Below are 20,179 nucleotides of genomic sequence, written 5' to 3'. Positions count from 1 at the left end.
CAGCGGTGGTGGGGTGGTGGCGTGGGGATCGCCGAAGAAAAAGCTCGGCACGGGAGGGGGGGGGGGCTAGAGGGATGGCCAGAGTGGCGGACCGGTGGTTGGGAGTGTTTTCGGGGCGGGCGGGGCGGCTCACCACCGGCCGCGTGCGGCGGGTGGCGGCTGTTTGGCCGGTGGTGGCTGGCGGCTCAGGGGGGTGGAGGTTGAAGATGAACTGCAGGCCCTTTATTTCGTATCCAACGACTGCGAAATCGACTGCCCAGAGATGAAAAAGTCAGTCAACTGACGTGTAGCCTGACCTCTAGTGCGTTTTGTTTCGACAGTAAAATTCAGTTTTGACAGCAAAATTTAGTTTCAACAGTTAAGTTCAGTTTCGATAGTTAATTTAGTTTCGACAGTTAAGTTCAGAGATGAGCAGCTGATGTATTTTACATCTAGCACTTTGTGGTTATGTATTTTACGTCATCTATTGGAGATGTTATTAGAATTCCACTCAGGTTAACGTTGTCTCTCTTGTCCTGCTTTAGCCTCGGCGTCGTACAACTCACCGGAGCTGCTCCAACGACGAAACCCTCCATCACAGCGGAGCAGTACCTCAGGCTCCATCTCCAGACACCTAAGATCTTCTTCCCCTCCTCCGACAGCCAAGTTAGCCGAAGCATCCTCACCGGCCAACCCAATCATGCTGAGGTTGACATGGCTTCGCCAAAGAGGTTGTACACTTGTTGCATCTCTTTTTACTCTACATGTTATATATATTGTCCACTGAGCACACGTAGTAACGTGAAATACGATTATTTTATCCTACTATATGACAAGCAGTGAGGTACCAGGCAACTTAGCTATCCGTGATGGACTCTCTTGAACGCCATCATTATTTATCTCTACGCGTTTGAGCTGTGCATTTGTCGATGGGCCTGGGAGTTGAGCTAGTAGGGCAGTGGCCTGGGTCCAAAGTAATAGAAGTAGCACAAAAACATTTTTTTAGTGTAGGATTTTCCTTTCTCAAGCCTGCCTACTAGAATCGCCAGTGCTTGAAAGGAAATGTGAATGAAAAACATAGGAATTGGAAAGTTTCCTATGGTACTACTTTTCATGAATTTGGTGCAAAGGAATGGAGCAAAGGAAAACTGTAGGATTTGTTCCTTTAGTGTCTCCTTGAAAGAAAAACCGTAGGAATTCTAATTTCCACTTGTCCTCATTTTCATATTCCTATTCATGAAGCACAAGACTAAGAGATAGTAGCATAATAGCATTATAACCGTACATTTTCTTATGGTTTGACTTAATTTCACCATGCTTCTTTGAATCATGTGATCTTCCAATTCTTGTGAATCAAACACCCAGATTGGTAGAAATCCTGTGTTTTTAAATTCTCTGTTTCACACATGCATTCTTATCCTATTCCAGTCTATTTCATGTCCCTGCATTGTTAGAATCCTCAAATTCAAACAAGCCCTTACACAATTACTTCTGTTACAGATATGTGCCAAAGAAAACCTTGTGTGGTTTGTCCTGCTCCTGCGGCGCTTTGTTCCACCCCAGCTTAGCTCCTCCAATGACGGAAGGGTTCACCACAGCAGGGATCCGCTCTCTAGACTGTCTTTCGCCGCCTCAGATCTTCTTCCCCGCTGCCAGCAGCCACGACAACTGCATTACCATCATCAACTGAGCAGATGACCTTGAGGACTACACGGGTCCGCAAGAGAGGTCGCACTCTTCCGTGTCTGCTTATGTTATGCATCGCTTAATATGATGACATGCTACATTATCATCGTGTTCACCTATTAGACTCCGAGTCAGGTCCAAACTAATGCTAAAACTTGAGTTTTTAAATGGTTGTGGGGTACATATTGGGGCAGGAATCAGTACTATCTGGTTAATCTCGGGTGTCTACTATGAGTTTCATGTTGGGTGCAAACAAACATTAAAGGAGCCATCATCTGTATTTTTTAACTAAAGCTATTATCTGCCTGCTATCATTGGTTTTGGGTCTATCCACAGTTTGCTACCATCACTCTAGATTTGTGCACGCACTCCTTACATAATCTCACTATGTTTTATTCCTATGCATGCCAGTTATTATACACAATGGAACTGATCATGTAGAGCAAAAGAGACGAGCCTTGCGTGGCAATAAAATTTCATGCAAACGTCGATCCATGGTGGGTGCAAAGGCAGACTGATAACCCGCAAGTATACGAGATAGTTGTAGCCTATTTCGATAATTAAGAGTGTCGAAACCAAGGAGGAGCTAAAGGTAGAACAAATACTCTCTCAAGTCCTATCAACCACTGATACGACTCTATGTACGCTTGACGTTCGCTTTACCTAGAACAAGTAAGAAACTAGAAGTACTTTGTAGGTGTTGTTGGATAACTTTGCAAGATAATAAAGAACCCGTAAATAAAAAGTAGGGGCTGTTTAGATAAAGATGCAATAAAGTGAATATAGCGAGTGTGGAAAAGTGGTGGTAGGAGTTGTGGAATTGTCCCTAAGCAATTGACTACGTTACTAGACCGATAGCAAGTATTATGTGGGAGAGGCCACTGCTAGCATGTCATCCTGACTTAGAATTCTATGCACTTATGATTGCAACTATTAGCAAGCAGTCCGCAACTACTAACATTCATTAAGGTAAAACCCAACCATAGCATTAAGATATATTGGTCCCCCTTCAATCCCGTACGCATCAATTTGTATGCTAGGCTGAAGCTTCTGTCACTCTTGCCCTCCAATACATAGTCCTATCAACATACAACTAACCCTATGGTGTGATCCACGTGCACGCTCATATGATGGGCACCAAAGGACATCCACATAACCACAAGAAAATTAAATCAATCATAGCAATTCATCAACCACCAATAGGACAACGAAAATCTACTCAGACATCATAGGATGGCAACACATCATTGGAAAATAATATGAAGCATAAAGCACCATGTTCAAGTAGAGGGTACAGCGGGTTGCGGGAGAGTGGACCGCTGAATATAGAAGGGGGAAGGTGATGGAGATGTTGGTGAAGATGGCGGAGGTGTTGGTGAAGATCGCGGTGATGATGATGGCCCCCGGCGGCGTTCTGGCGCCACCGGAAGTAAGGGGGAGAGAGCCCCCCTTCTTCTTCTTCTTACTTGACCTCCTCCCTAGATGGCAGAAGGGTTTCCCCTCTGGTCCTTGGCTCCCATAGCTTGGGAGGGGCAAGAGCCCCTCCGAGATTGGATCTATCTCTCTGTTTCTGCGTTCTCAGATTCTTTCCCTTCACCGTTTCTTTTATATCCAGAGATCCATTACTCCGATTGGGGTGAATATTTTGCCGAGATCTTTGTCATAAAATTAGCTTTCTTGCGGCAAAAGAAGAGCGTCAACTACCTTACGGGCGGCCGAGGAGAGTCCAGGGTGCGCCTGCCTCCCTGGGCACGCCCCCTATCTCCTGGCCCCCTCGGGCACCGTCTCGCGTTGACTTTACTTCCCAAAAATCACAAATATTCCAAAATAATTCTCCGTCCGTTTTTATCCCGTTTGGACTCCGTTTGATATTGGGTTTCTACGAAACAAAAAACATGCAACCGACAGGAACTGGCACTGGGCATTGGATCAATATGTTAGTCCCAACAAATAGTATAAGAAGTTGCCAAAAGTATATGAAAGTTGTAGAATATTGGCATGGAACAATCAAAAATTATAGATATGACGGAGACGTATCAGCATCCCCAAGCTTAATTCCTGCTCGTCCTCGAGTAGGTAAATGATAAAAAAGATAATTTTGGATGTGGAATGCTACCTAGCATAATCTTGATCATAAGTCTAATCATGGCATGAATATTAAGACACGAGTGATTCAAAGCAATAGTCTATCATTTGACATAAAAACAATAATACTTCGAGCATACCAATAAAGCAATCATGTCTTTTCAAAACAATATGGCCAAAGAAAGTTATCCCTACAAAATCATATAGTCTGGCTGTTGCTCTATCTTCATCACACAAAGTATTTAATCATGCACAACCCCGATGACAAGCCAATCAATTGTTTCATACTTTAGTAATCCCAAACTTTTTCAACTTTCACACAATACATGAGCGTGAGCCATGGACATAGCACTATAGATGGACTAGAATATGATGGTGGCGGTTATGTGGAGAAGACAAAAAGGGAGAAAGTCTCACATCAACTAGGCGTATCAACAGGCTATGGAGATGCCCATCAATAGATATCAATGTGAGTGAGTAGGGACTGCCATGCAACGGATGCACTAGAGCTATAAGTGTATGAAAGCTCAAACTGAAAACTAAGTGGGTGTGCATCCAACTTGCTTGCTCATGAAGACCTCGGGCATTTGAGGAAGCCCATCATTGGAATATACAAGCCAAGTTCTATAATGAAAATTCCCACTAGTATATGAAAGTTAAAGCATAGGAGACTCTCTCTATGAAGAACATGGTGCTACTCTGAAGCATAAGTGTGGTAAAAGGATAGTAACATTGCCCCTTCTCTCTTTTTCTCTCATTTTTTTATTTTCTCTCTTTTTTTGTTTTTCTTTATTTCTTTTTGGTGGGCTTCTTTGGCCTCTTTTTTTATTTGGGTTCTTTGGCCTCTTTTATTTTTCATAAAGTCTGGAGTCTCATCCCAATTTGTGGGGGAATCATAGTCTCCATCATCCTTTCCTCACTGGGGCAATGCTCTAATAATGATGGTCATCACACTTTTATTTACTTATAACTCAATATTACAACTCGATATCTAGAACAAAGATATGACTCTATATGAATGCCTCCGGCGGTGTACCGAGATGTGCAATGATCTAGCGTAGCAATGGCATCAAAAAACGGACAAGCAATGAAGACATCATGCTAGCTATCTCACAATCCTGCAAAGCAATATGACAATGAATGCTCAAGTCATGTATATGATAATGATGGAAGTTGCATGGCAACATATCTCGGAATGGCTATGGAAATGCCATGATAGGTAGGTATGGTGGCTGTTTTGAGGAAGATATAAGGAGGCTTATGTGTGACAGAGCGTATCATATCACGGGGTTTGGATGCACTGGCGAAGTTTTCACCAACTCTCAAGGTGAGAAAGGGCAATGCATGGTACCGAAGAGGCTAGCAATGATGGAAGGGTGAGAGTGCGTATAATCCATGGACTCAACATTAGTAATAAAGAACTCATATACTTACTGCAAAAATCTACAAGCCATTGAAAACAAAGTACTACGTGCATGCTCCTAGGGGGATAGATTGGTAGGAAAAGACCATCGCTCGTCCCCGACCGCCACTCATAAGGAAGACAATCAATAAATAGAATTGTGCTCCAACTTCATCACAAAGCGGTTCACATACGTGCATGCTACGGGAATCACAAACCTCAACACAAGTATTTCTACTAATCCACAATCACCCACTAGCATAAATCTAATATCAGCACCTTTATATCACAAAACTATTGCAAGGAATCAAACATATCATATTCAGCGATCTACAAGTTTATGTAGGATTTTATGACTAACCATGTGAATGACCAATTCCTGTCATCTCTTTAAATAGATATAAGTGAAGCAAGAGAGTTTAATTCTTTCTACAAAAGATATGCCCACGCTCTAACAAATATAAGTGAAGTAAAGGAGCATTCTACAAATGGCGGTTGTCTATATGAAGAGAAACAGGCAATCCAAACTTCAAATGATATAAGTGAAGCACATGAAGCATTCTATAAAGCCATACTCAAAAGATTTAAGTGAGGTGCAATGAGCATTCTATAAACCAACCAAGGACTATCTCATACCAGCATGGTGCATAAAAGCAAAATGAAAACTAAATGCAAAAGACGCTCCAAGACTTGCACATATCGCACGAACGAAACGAATTCGAAAACATACCGATACTTGTTGAAGAAAGAGGGGATGCCTTCCCGGGCATCCCCAAGCTTAGACGCTTGAGTCTCCTTGAATATTTACTTGGGGTGCCTTGGGCATCCCAAAGCTTGAGCTCTTGCCTCTCTTCCTTTTCCTCATATCGAGTCATCCTCGATTAGACACTTCATCCACACAAAACTTCGACAGAAAACTTGATAAGATTTGTTAGTATAATAAAGCAAATCACTACTCTAAGTACTGTAGTAAACCAATTCATATTTTGTTTTTGCATTGTGTCTACTGTAACATAACTTTTTCATGGCTTAATCCACTGATATAAATTGATAGATTCATCAAAACAAGCAAACTTTGCATCAAAAACAGAATCTGTCAAAAACAGAACAGTCTTTAGCAATCTGAACATCCACCATACGTATGGTACCCCAAAAATTCTACCCAAATTAGAAAAAATAAAAAAGTTGTATATAAAGATAGTGCAAAAATAATTAGAACCAATTGACGTTCCAGTAAACAATGTAAAATCGCACACTACAGCCAAAGTTTCTGTCCTGCACCGTACAAACCAACAAGCATTGTAAACATCCTAAAGGCAAACCTTGGCACATTATTTTTATAATACAATGGAATTATACAAGGGGATAATTATTTTTGATGAAAATTTTCTGTAATCAAGATTCACAAAGTTTCCGTGAGCATGAACAAAGTTCAAGGAGCTCTCCCACTTCAACAATGCTTGTCTTTCTCACTTTCACTTTCCTTTTTGAAAAGTTTTTAGGTTCCCCTCTTTGTTTTTTTGTTTTTAAAATATATAAAAGCACTCAACAGAAATAAATGACTCTCTAAGAATTTCGGGTTGTCTCCCTGGCAGCGCTTTCTTTAAAGCCATTAAGCTAGGCATCTAGTGCTCAAGTAATGAATCCACCCGGATCCCAAGGTATATCAAAGCCAATTTTAATTAACAATGATTTGTAATTTAGTAGTGAGCACAAAGTAACATATATCATGAAACAACGAAGTCTAACTCTCTTCCTATGCACCGGCATGTCATAAAAGAACAATTCATGCACACCAAGTAAAGGCCAATGCCTAGTATAACCAGTTTCTTGCAATTCTATCATGTTGGAAACATAAAGAGGCAGAGATGTAGTTCCTCTCTCATAATAATTGCAAGTAGGAGCAGCAAGCACACGCATATTATATCTATCTAAATCATCATGTGCAATGGTAAAAGGCAACCCATCAATATAATCCTTAATAAGCACAAACTTTTCCGATATAGTGTAGTTGGGAGAATTCAAAAAGATAATAGGACTATCATGCGTGGGTGCAATAGCAACAATTTCATGTTTAACATAAGGAACTATAGTAAGTTCATCTCCATAAGCATAACTCATATTGGCATCTTGGCCACAATCATAGCAAGCATCATCAAAAAGGGATATTTCAAACAAATTCAAGGGATCATAGCAATCATCATAGCAATCATCCTTCGGTAAGAATGAAGGGGAATTAAATAATGTATGAGTTGGAGGGTTACTCTCATTAGAAGGTGGGCACGGGTAGCTAATCCGCTCTTCCTCCTTTTGTTATTCGCTCTCCTCATCATCTTTTTTATCCAATGAGCTCACTGTTTCATCAATTGCTTCTTCCATAGCTTCCTACAAAATATTAGTCTCTTCTTGGACAGCGGAGAAGTCCTCAATATATGGTTTAACATAGGCATTAGAAGCATAATTATCATAACAATATTCAAATATGGCAAAATTTTCAGATTTGTAAAGAGTAGCATCATACTTTTCAATCAAAGAGGCAATCTCATAAGCACCTTTAGAAGCAACAAATTCTTCAATTTGTTGAACATCATAGTAATTGTAAACACCCTTAGCATATAAAGATACGATTCCATTATCACTAGACAAGCATTGATAGGGTAGGTGTTTCTTAGGGTCTTCACAACAACAAGTAAACTCATATATTTCACATAAATTACAAGCATATCATTGCAAACGTTGAATTTGATCCCATAATAGTTTCCCTTTTCCAGATATACGGTGTTGCGCAAAACAAGCATGCTCATATAAAGATTTTCCCTCAACTAAACTAGTGGGGTTTTCAGCATGAGCACAAAGGGATCGAAGATGATCCAAGTAAAAAGCTTCAGGAGTGGGATAGATTTTGAGTGGTTCTTCAACCATTGGTTCAGTAGGTACAACTAATTTTTTTGGTATTTTGCATTTCCTACCCATAACTAAAGATAGAAAACAACTAAGGACAGCAAATAAAAATTACTTAGTGATAAATAAAACAAGCACACACGAGAATATTCACCCCACACTATGACACCCCGGCAACGACGCCAGAAAAAGGTCTTGATAACCCGCAAGTATACGGGATAGTTGTAGCCTCTTTCGATAAGTAAGAGTGTCGAACCCAACGAGGAGCTAAAGGTAGAACAAATACTCTCTCAAGTCCTATCGGCCACTGATACGACTCTACGCACACTTGACGTTCGCTTTACCTAGAACAAGTATGAAACTAGAAGTACTTTGTAGGTGTTGTTGGATAACTTTGCAAGATAATAAAGAACCCGTAAATAAAAAGTAGGGGCTGTTTAGACAAATATGCAATAAAGTAAATATAGCGAGTGTGGAAAAGTGGTGGTAGGAGTTGTGGAATTCTCCCTAAGCAATTGACTACGTTACTAGACCGATAGCAAGTATTATGTGGGAGAGGCCACTGCTAGCATGTCATCTTGACTTAGAATTCTATGCACTTATGATTGGAACTATTGGCAAGCAGTCCGCAACTACTAACGTTCACTAAGGTAAAACCAAACCATAGCATTAAGATATATTGGTCCCCCTTCAATCCCGTATGCATCAATTTCTATGCTAGGCTGAAGCTTCTGTCACTCTTGCCCTCCAATACATAGTCCTATCAACATACAACTAACTCTATGGTGTGATCCACGCGCGTGCTCATATGATGGGCACCAAAGGACAGCAACATAACCACAAGCAAATTAAATCAATCATAGCAATTCATCAACCACCAATAGGATAACAAAAATCTACTCAGACATCACAGAATGGCGACACATCTTTGGAAAATAATATGAAGCATAAAGCACCATGTTCAAGTAGAGGGTACAGCGGGTTGCGGGAGAGTGGACCGCTGAATATAGATGGGGGAAGGTGATGGAGATGTTGGTGAAGATAGCGGAGGTGTTGGTGAAGATCGCGGTGATGATGGTGGCCCCCGGCGGCGGTCCGGCGCCACCGGAAGCAAGGGGGAGCGAGCCCCCCTTCTTCTTATTCTTCTTCTTCCTTGACCTCCTACCTAGATGGGAGAAGGGTTTCCCCTCTGGTCCTTGGCTCGCATGGTTTGCGAGGGGCGAGAGCCCCTCCGAGATTGGATCTATCTCTCTGTTTCTGCGTTCTCAGATTCTTCCCCTTCATCATTTCTTTTATATCCAGAGATCCGTAACTCCGATTGGGGTGAATCTTTCGCCCAGATCTTTCTCATAAAATTAGCTTTCTTGCGGAAAAAGAAGAGCGTCAACCGCCTTACGGGGGCCCCAGGAGAGTCCAGGGCGTGCTTGCCTCCCTGGGGCATGCCCCTATCTCCTGGCCCCCTCGGGCACCGTCTCGCGTTGATTTTACTTCCCAAAAATCACAAATATTCCAAAATAATTCTCCGTCCGTTTTTATCCCGTTTGGACTCCGTTTGATATTGGGTTTCTGTGAAACAGAAAAATGCAACAGACAGGAACTGGCGCTGGGCACTGGATCAATATGTTAGTCCCAACAAATAGTATAAAAAGTTGCCAAAAGTATATGAAAGTTGTAGAATATTGGCATGGAACAATAAAAAATTATAGATACGACGGAGACGTATCACAGCCGCCCTCCACCCATTTTGGATCGTAATCAAGAGGAAGATAACTGTTCTGAAGGGGATACAGAAGGAGAAGACCACCCCTATTTAGCCCATGAGGTCTTCGCTCTAACTTGGCATGCTGATGTTGGTAATATCATGCATATGGTGCCTTGCATTGCTTACTGTATACATCAAAGATGTCATCTGCTTAGTTTAGACATGCTTTGTGTCAAGGCCATCTATTTAGTTTCTTTATTGTATATGTGAATCATGCAATGCCATCTTGTTTAGCCAGGCATCATATATGTGAATTTTGCAATGCCACCCTGGTTAGCCAGTCATCTTATATGTGAATTATATCATGCCATCATTTTTTTATTACGTGTTAAATTTGTCAACAATTTTAGTACATTCAATTACTCTTCCTGTGCATTAGCCATTCGACACGGTCATGGAAAAATATGGAGTGGAAACAAGGTCTTCAGAGCAGACAATGCTATCTGACAAAGCGCATGTCTTGCTGGTTACAGATAGCTCCTCAGAGGAGGATTCAGAGACAAATGACCAGTCCTATTCCCCCCCCCCCGAGGTGCATGCTCTAACTTGGCAGGGTTATGTTGCTCATATCGTGCGTATGGTATCTTGCATTGCTGGGTCATTTGCTTAGTTTAGACATGCTTTGTGTGAATGCCACCTGTTTAGTGTCTAATTACCATGTATGTGAATTATGCAATGCCATCTTGTTGCAAGACATTATATATGTGAATTATAGAATGTTATCTTGTAGCAAGGCGTTATATATGTGAATTATGCAATGCCATGCTGTTTAGGCAAGCGTCATATATGTGAATTATATCATGCCGTCCTTTTTTTGTATTTCTCATTGCTTTTGTCGACAATGTTTGTATATTCAACTGCTCTTCCTGTGCATCAGCCATTTGAATTGGTGATGGAGAAATCTGGAGTGAAAACAAGGTCTTCAGAGCAGACAATGCTACCTGCTGAAGCAAATATCTTGCTGGTTACAGATAGCTCTTCAAAGGAGGATTCAGAGGCAGATGACCAGTCCTATTATCCCCCTGAGGTGTATGCTCAAACTTGGCAGGGTTATATTACTCATATCATGCATATGTTGTATTGCAATGCTTAGTTTTTACATCATATACACAATATTGAATGCCATCTCCTTAGTTGACACATCATATATGCGATTGCCCTCTGCTCACTTCCTTAGTATATAAATCATATATTCGAATTATATCATGCCATGATGTTTACATAGACAACATGTATCTGAATTATGGCATGCCAACCCATTTTCTAAAGACATAATATAGTTATATCATCTCATCCTGTTTACATAGTCATCATATTTTAAATTATGTCATTCTATCCGTGAATTATATCATGCCATCATGTTTCCATCGACGGCATGTTTGTGATTTATGGCATGCCAACCACTTTAATAGACACATCGTATAGTTATATCATGTCATCCTATTTACATAGTCATCATATTTTGAAGTATGTCATTTTATCCTATTTAGTTAGCCATCATACATGTGAAATTGTGTCATGCTACCCTATTTAATTAGCCATCATATATGTGAAATTATGTCCTGCTATTCTGTTTGGTTAGACAACATAAATGTGAATTATTTCATGCCCTATTTTCTTCCCTACTATCCATTGCACCTGTCTATCTTACAATGTCTGTACATTCAATTACTTTTCTTGTTTATCAGCCATTTCGATTGGAGGGGGTGATGGCAGTATCTGTGGGAGTAAAAAGACGGTCTTCAGAAAAGATCGTGCTACTTGTCGATGCAGATAGAACCACGGTTGTACTTGCCCAAGAACCAGCCCCACCACACATAACCCAGACTCACGCAGATTGTACCCTTACCCAGTTGGACAGAGAACCAGCTACACCCCTTCTAACCCCAACCCCAGCAGATAGTAACCCAGTTCCCGTTGACACAACACGGTCTCCACCACAAAGCACCGAAGCACGAGTAGTTAGTAAGGCAACTGCAGTGCCCAAAGCACGAGGACCACCACTCCGAACCCCAAGTCAACACTTAAAGCCGAAGAAGAATTGTCCTCAGGTTAGGTTCCGTAGCTATGGTTCGTACTACTTTGCTCTTGCATCACTGTATTTACTCATACCAACTAATTTCAAATTTGAAGGATGCAATTGAAACTCCAATGGTGCAATAGGTATGTTTTAAACCTGTTTCTTTAATGTGTTTGCTGTTGTAACTTGCTCTATGTTGATTTCAGTTTCAATTGAATAAATAGTTATGTTCTCATGCAATGCACATTACAAGTGTTGTTATTGCTGTGTAGTTTCCCACACTTATATTCTGTCTATGCTGCTTGTCTTAAATAGATATGATTCACACTGTATCTATCTTGATTTCGCAACATAAACTAGAATGATATAGACCATACAGTGACCATACTACATAGATATATGTTTGTTTCATGCTGTTATCCTGTTCACCTTACTACCGAACTGGTTTGCCAAAATGAGTTTCATATACCACATTGTAAACCTGTGATGTGTTTGTTTGTTTCTCTTTTAGAACGCGGATAAAATATTGGAGAAGAGTACCCTATTATGTAATGGTAAAGGAAGTAATGCAGATAAGGTTCAAGATAGTGAGACATCCCTGTTGGTCTCCAAGAAAGCTGATAAAAACTATATTGAAGACACTGAGACAACCCCAAAGTCCTATCTTGATGTAGGGTTAGAGTTACTGGCTACTACTGCTGGCACCAGCTCTTCGAACTCGTTGCCTGAATCAGTTCGGCATCTTGAGTCTTAACTTCAAGTTGAAAGACATCAATCAGATGTTATGCGATAGGAAGCCGAAGGACTAAGGAAGTCCCAGCAGAATTCAGATACATACTTTCTGGTGCAATAGCAAGTGCTAGAGGATTTAAGCGCCAAACAAGAGAAAGTTAATAAGCTTGCTAAGCATCTTGCCAACATTATGGGTACCCAGGATAGAGTTTCTTGAGCTCTTCTGAAGTGGTTTCAGTTCTGGACTTGTTTTGCTGCGGCATTTATATGCTGATGTGTTCCCTATATTTACACTGGTGGCGAACTTCGATGCCCAGTGGATGTAATATGTGTAATAGCCGTGATACCCTAGCGTAAGTTGCTTGCTTATTTATTTCCTTATTGTCTTGTTTATTTATTTGCTTGTAGTCAGTGCAGTTATTTTTCCGCGGTTTGCTACTGAACGCAATAACCTATTTTTTAAAACTAGGCCACAATAACCATGGGCTACATATTTACTGTAGTTACCATTTCCCTCCTATGGGCCGTAGAAACAATGGGCCTTCTACGGGTCGTAGAAACAATGGGCCTTATACGGGTCGTAGACACAATGGGCCTTCTACAGGCCGTATCATCAATGGGCCTTCTACGTGCCATATGATCGGTTGGCCAAACATGGGCCAATAACAGACCGCATTATGGTCATAAACGGGCTAGAGTTGGAATCGTCCATTCATGGGCCGACCATAACGGGCCGTTGTTAATCGGCCGTATTTGATGATGCTATGAAACTAGCCCAGCGTATTAACGGGCCACAAATGGGCCGACTGTAACCTCGGGCTGAATTTGGCCCACAAGTAGAAAATGACAGTAACGGGCCGTAAGTAAACGAATGGTGGAAATGAGCCCAAGAATAAATGGGCCCTGAGAAGGCTGAAAGATAACATGGGATAGAAACGGCCCAACAAAATAATGAGCCGTTAATGGTATAAAGTGATACACTGTTCATTACGGGCCAGTTTCACCATGGGTTGTTAATTGGTATAAAGTGATACACTCTTCATTACAGGCCAGTTTCACCACGGGCCGTTAATGGGCCAAGAGTTACAAAGGGCCTCATATGGGCCGAAAGACATCATGGGCCAGAAGTTAAAACAGGCTGGAATCATATTGGACAGCCCAAATGAAGCTACTAGGCCTAATTCGGATAGGTCGTAACGAGCCCTGGGTTAGCGGGCTGTAAATAGGCTGTATGCGAACAGGCCGTTAACAGGCTTTCCATGGGCTAGCCCGCCACCTTTTGACCAAGTCAAACGGTGTCACACCCTAGCTAGTTCATGTATTAGAGTGTTGCATCATGTCTATCCTTTCATCAGAAACTTGAAATGGGGATGTCAGAACCCCCAGCCCCCTCTGAAACCAACTAGGGTTTACTAAAAACTTTTTCAATGAACCTGAAATGCCCTTCTAAAATGTCCATCATTTTTGTCTTGGTTCAGAACCTCTGCCAAAAGTGTTGCACAATTTTCTAGGTCATCTTAGGGTCTTTGAATTAAATGATAAGTATTTGAATTTGGGCATTTAAAATTATATAAAATATTTCAAATGCTCAAATATTCATAAACTGAAATGTTTCATGTTGGAAATATTCCAACTTTGGACCAGGAGCAGTTTGGTGATTTTAGGAGTTGCCTAGGTATTTTTAATAATTCAACAAAGTTGCAGAAAAATAGAAAAAGAAAAAAAAACAGAAAGGAAGGACTTACCTGGCGCCTGCAACCCGGCCCACCTGCCGGCCCAGCCCAGCGCCGCGCCAGCGAGCTGCTTGCCGGCCAGGCAGGCAGGCAAGGTGCTCGACGGCGAGCACCGCATGGGTGCCACGCACCTGCTCGCCGCCTCGCCGCTCCACTCACCCGGCTAACACCGTGGATCGACCCCTCTCTCTCCCCCGAACCCCCCAGACGCCCCCTCTCCTCTCTAGCTCCTCCCCCTCGCGCTCCCCAGCCATGGCCGACGCCACCGCTGCCGCTCCATCGTCGTAGCCGCGCTCCCTGCCGCTCGTGCTCCGTCTCGTGGTGTCCAGGAGCTCCGCCGCCGTGCATTTCGTCGAGCTAACCGAGCCCCGCGTGCTCGTGAGGCCCGAGTCCACCGCACCGACCTCACCCGAGTTCGCCGTCGCCGGAGATCCCCTTCAACGCCCTCGCCGCATCAGCTCGTCCCCGACCCCACCGGTGACCTTTACGGGTGCTCTGTGACCCTAGCTACCCCTCCTATCCTTCCTCTCTCACCCCCGAGCCATGTAGCCACCGCACGAAGATCACCCGCACGCACCGCCGCGGATCTCGTCGCCGATGTGCTCCCGGCCATCCTCCGGCCAACTCACGGTGTCCAACGCACTCACCATGTTGCGTTGAGTCCAACCGTGCACTTCCCGCACCTCACCGCACACCCTAGCCCCGAGTTCGCCTTCACCCGAACTCCGCTGACCGCCTAGGTCGTCGCTGGCGCCAACTCTGGCCACCCCGACCCCAAGTGACTCCACCAAGAGCCGCGGCTTGTCCTCAGCTCCACCCCGATGCCCTCCGCAACCCATTTGGTGGCCGGAACGGCCAAAACCACTTCTGCCGCCGCGTCGGGCTCGCCGGCGGCTAAATACCGGTGCAGCCATTTTGACTTTGACCACGGGTGGGCCCTGGTTGACTCTGTTGAGTCAATGATAGGTGGGGCCCCCTTTTGCTAATTATCCAGATTAGTTTAAACTAAATTAAATTAGTTAATTATCCACTGACACCCTGGACCCACGCGTCAGGTTTGACCTGGACCGGGTCTGTTGACTTGCTGAGGTCAGCATGACCTCATGCTGACGCAGTAAACCTTTTCTGAAATTAAAATAAATCTAAAATGATTTATAAATTCCAGAAATTGTTGCAAACTTCAAAAATTCATATAAATTCAACCGTAGCTCCAAATCAAACAAATTATATAGGAAAAATGATCAGAAAAATCCTATCTATCCATCTGTACTAGTTTCATGCATGTTTAAACAAACTAACTTGAGGTTTAGTGCAGAACAAGATAAAACACTTTAAAGGGCCATTTATGAGTTTGAAATTTGAATCTTTGGTTCAAATTGATTCAAACCCATCTGGTTTTAGTTGCATTAGCCCAACACACTCATATTGCCATGTTTCATGCATGCATCATATTATCGCACATTGTTTGGTGATGGTTGTGTATCGGTGTTCGTTGCGGCAGGTTCTGCCTCCGAGGAGTACCGTGATTACCCTAGCGAAGAACCGTATCCGTGCATCGATCCATCAGGCAAGCAACCAACCATTTGATCATATCGATACAATCCCATGTTCTCGCTGTTGCTCTCTTTTACTGCATTAAGACAATGCGTTTCAAACTGCTGTGTGCTACGGTAGTTGAACCCATTTCCTCTGCATGACCTGTCATTGCCACAGTAATTAGATGAAACCCACTAGCATGTGTAGGAACTGATTGAGCCATATGTATGTGTTGTTCCTACCTTGCTATGCCTGCTATGCTTAGAGTCGTGTCAGGTCTGGTTCATCTGGGTGATGGGCTGGAGTGAAATGATCATGTCGGTAATGAGAGTGATGTGGTGAACACAATTTGGTAAAGGTATCGATGAGAGGCCATGTAGGAGTACATGGTGGGTTGTTTCATTGAAGCCGACCATAAGAACTGAGATCTGTATGCGTGATTTAAGATTCAGCTACTACCATGCATTGGGCCCTGAAATATGACCCCGCTCGACTTCTTATTCACCCTAGTCCTCTGTCCAGGAGTTGCAAGTAGTTTCTGGTGTTTGTAGCTTACTGGAGGCCGTGGACAGCGCTGACCCGCGGGGTGGGCTGTGATGCGGTAGGTACGTGGCACGGTGTATCGAATACCCGTTAGGTATCTCGAGAACCCTGTACACATCGTTCGGGGCCGTATGGGAAACCTCGGCCGGACTCCCTGCGGATGGAACCTGGATAGGCGATAAACCTGGACTAGATACTTAGGTGTTTAGGTAGGTCGTGGTCTACACCCACGTCGGTTTTCGCTTGAAGTCTGCCGAGCACATGTCGTGTGCAGACGCTAAGTGGTGGAAACATGTATGAAGAAGTACACCCCTGCAGGGTTAACATGATCTATTCGAATAGCCGCGTCCGTGGTAAAGGACTACTTGGTTGCTTATACAGTTCATAGACAAGTGAATGGATACTACTAAAAATCTCAAGATAAGCGTGAGTGCCGAGGATGGCTCTTCCGTAGGATGACAGAGGTGGATCCTCGGTGGTGTATTGAAGTGGTGAGTAGTGGACTCGTGTGCGCAAAACCATTTCAAGTTGGAGTCTCGTAGGATAGTTTAGCCAAGAGTCAAAGCTGGCTTGCTGCAATAACTCCACCAACCCTTCTTGATAATGTGCATGTATGTAGGATCTGACGTAAGTCTTGCTGGGTACCTTTGTACTCATGTTGCTATAATTTACATTTTACAGAAGGCGCTGCAACCCCTTCTGATGGGTTCTTCGTAGACATTGACATCGACGAGTAGACTAAGGCCCAGGTGGTAATCCTAAGCTTGTGAAGGTCCACGTAGTATAGCTAGGCTTTCCAAGCCTCTTTTATTTTACTAGTTGTCTGTACTCAGACAAGTTACTTCCGCTGCTGGTTTGTATGACTGTATGACTTGAATGTGGGTCGTGTGACCCGTACTTAAATGTATGTTATGTATGGCTCTCTGAGCCTTTAAATAAAGTACTTGTGTCGTAGAGTCATGTTGTGATGCCTTGTTGTATTTGCACATATCGAGCATATTGTGTGTATGATTGAAATGCTTGGTATGTGTGGGATCTGACTATCTAGTTGTTTATCTTTAGTAGCCTCTCTTACCGGGAAATGTCTCCTAGTGTTTCTATTGAGCCATGGTAGCTTGCTACTGCTCCGGAACACTTAGGCTGGCCGGCATGTTTCCTTCTTCGTTCCTGTGTCTGTCCCTTCGAGGAAATGTCATGCATTGAGTATCGGAGCCCTGTTAGCCCGCTACAGCCTGGTTTACCGGAGTCCTGCTAGCCCAGTGCTACAGCCCGGACCCACTTGCTGATGACCAACACGTTTGATGCTGGGTCATGGATGCCTGTCCCTGTAAGTCTGTGCCACTTTGGGTTTACGACTAGTCATGTCAGCCCGGGCTCCTTATCATATGGATGCTAGCGACATCATCATATACGTGAGCCCAAAGGCGCAAACGGTCCCGGGCAAAGGTAAGGAGACACCCGTGGGAATACCGTGCGTGAGGCCGCAAAGTGATATGAGGTGTTACAGGCTAGATCGATGTGACATTGAGTCGGGGTCCTGACAGCGTTGGTCTCAGAGCCGGACTGCCTGTAGGTTCTCCAAGCCAAACTGGTCGATGTTGAGTCTAAAAATGCTTTAGTTATATGTAGGGGAATTGATTGTGGGATGGTACGTAAGGCTCTTTTTACTTCTTTACCTCATGGCATTCTGATCTGAGTCAGTCCGTTCTTCTACCGGGGATTAAGGATTAGGATCTTCTCTCTCTATCAGGTTCACGTGTTACGAATCAGTAGTACCTTATAGGTTTGATGACTACAAGCCTAGTTCAGTTCTACTACCTTGTTATGCTGATAAGTTGAACCCAGAACCTTGATATGATATTGTTGAGTGTCTATGCAATTTTTTGATAAATGTCTCAAACCCTTCTTGAGCATTTACAGCCGTTATGCTGTCGAACTTTTGCTAGAAATTATAATGCCTTTGCATTATGGTTGTGCTTTCAGATGGCCACTCGCGACCAAAATCAAGTGGTTCGCCTGACCCGATGCATTGGTGTGACCGGTCATACGGCCATCTTAGTCCGAGTGATGATCGAGACGGGTTACCGTTGGTATCCCGAATACACGGTCGAAGAGCAGTTTCGAGATTTTAACCAAAGCCAGTATCTTTGCACCATCCGGATATTTCCCTCTTATCCTAGTTCTACCGAGGCTCTTCACTGTTCCTATGGGCTCGGTGTTACTATTGAGATGGTTGTGCAAGATGCGGCTTATTCTATGATGACCATCATGCGAGTCAGGACTGGCCTGCTTCGCAACACCGACTTTCGGTATATGCCGGCTTCACTTCCTGGAGCGCACGGTTATCTCCGGGCTATCTATGCTGACCCCAGTCAGGAGGACTCACTAACTCGCACCACTGTTGAGTTGCTCGAGGATAAGGACCGAGAGAATCGGGCCTTGAGAATGGAGCTTTTCAACACCCGCGCCGATCATTGGGCCACATTGACTCGGTTTGCACCGGTTGTGCAAGCTGGATGCATGGATATGAGAGATCTGTATCCTGTTAGGTCTGCTCTGCCGGACATGATGGATTGGCGTGATGTGGGAGGCATCACCCCACCTCGTGGTCCTCGCAGGCCACCGTTTGTTGGTCCAAGACCTCACCCTAGCCCTTTTGGTCCACAGGCTCCTCAGGACCGTTTGTTTCCGGATGCTCACGTTGAACTTCCAGGCTATGGAGGAGACTTCTATGAGAACTACTACGGATATGACTGAGATAGTAGTAGATCCACTAGGTATTGTAATAGTTGTATTTCCACCGTCCTGCGTGACTTGTGGAATATGACTTAGCGTGTAGTAATTCCGGGGGTGTAGGAAAAATAATGTATAGGAGCTTGGGATGCCTCCGATGATATGTAATCCTCCTTTCACCGTAGTAGTACTTGTTGGTCTTGTACTAAACCTCGTATGGTGTGTATGACGATGGAATAAAAGAAGTAGTTTCTGTATCTACCATGTCATACGGATGATCATCTTGCATTCTGAGTTGTCCATTACATTCTACATTCTATGTCAGAATCTTGTCATGTTGGACTAAACCATTGTCTTGTTTTTCCTAGGATGGTCAACACCCGCAACAACCCTGCTCCCCCAGAGCAGGCCGAAGGCAGCAGAATTGGGGATACAAATCTGCCTCACCCTCCCTCTCTGGCAGAAGTTATGCTAGAGGCTGAGAGAAACAAGCGGGAGACCAACCGTTTGTTGGAGCGTATTGAACAGAACACAGCACACCATCAGAGGACTAACTTGGTGTCACTCAGTGATTTCATCAAGTTACATCCACCCACGTTCCACCACTCCGCCGAGCCTCTCGACGCTGATGACTGGCTTCGTAGTATTTCTCACAAACTGCGTTCTGCGCTGGTAGCTGAGGTTGACAAGGTCACCTTTGCTGCATATCATCTTGAAGGCCCCGCCAGTCTATGGTGGGAGAATTATGGAGCTATGCGCCCAGCGGACCATGTCACTACTTGGGCTGAATTCAGCGAGGCTTTCCGTGAACATCACATTCCGGAGGGTCTCATGGACAGTAAACGTGAGGAGTTCTGTAGTTTCACTCAAGGTCGACTCTCTGTTGACGCTTATAGCAGGGAGTTTGGTAACCTTGCCCGTTATGCAACGGAGGAAGTTTCTTCTGATGCCAAGAAGCAGGCAAGGTTCCGTAAGGGGCTTAGTCCTGAGCTTCGCCGCGACCTCCGTCTGCATGAGTGCACATCTTTTCAGAAGCTTGTTAACAAAGCCATCAGTGCTGAGACTGG

The sequence above is a fragment of the Triticum aestivum genome, chromosome 4B (assembly GCF_018294505.1).
Source record: "Triticum aestivum cultivar Chinese Spring chromosome 4B, IWGSC CS RefSeq v2.1, whole genome shotgun sequence".
NCBI classification, from domain to species: domain Eukaryota; kingdom Viridiplantae; phylum Streptophyta; class Magnoliopsida; order Poales; family Poaceae; genus Triticum; species Triticum aestivum.
This window is presented reverse-complemented; position numbering follows the sequence as displayed.